Below are 402 nucleotides of genomic sequence, written 5' to 3'. Positions count from 1 at the left end.
AATGTGTATAGTGGCAGTGAATCTGCAATGAATGAAAGTAAATGGTATAGCGCCTTTATCCAAGGCGCTTTACATAGAGTGCATTACATTCACCCATTCACACACACATTCATACACTGATGGCGGCGGGAAACCATGCAAGGCACCACCCAGCACATCAGGAGCAACTAGAAAAAGTGCCCTTCTGGGCACAGGTCTCCACCAGGATGAGCAGATGTGAAGAATTCCAGGCAAAGGTTTTTCCTTGGCCTCTAGGGAGTTGGCATACAAAGTTATCCACAGATCCGTGCAGTTAGAGGTAAAAACAGTTTTCGGCCAGTTATAGCGCCACCTTGAGGCTGAGTTGAAATTGTTCATGTGGCATTTCGTCCTCGGGCCTAGTGGGAATGTGGGGTGCACAAT

The sequence above is a fragment of the Protomyctophum parallelum genome (genome assembly GCF_964188405.1).
Source record: "Protomyctophum parallelum genome assembly, chromosome: 11".
NCBI classification, from domain to species: Eukaryota; Metazoa; Chordata; class Actinopteri; order Myctophiformes; family Myctophidae; genus Protomyctophum; species Protomyctophum parallelum.
The sequence above is the reverse complement of the archived record's forward strand: the minus strand, read 5'-3'. Positions refer to the sequence as shown.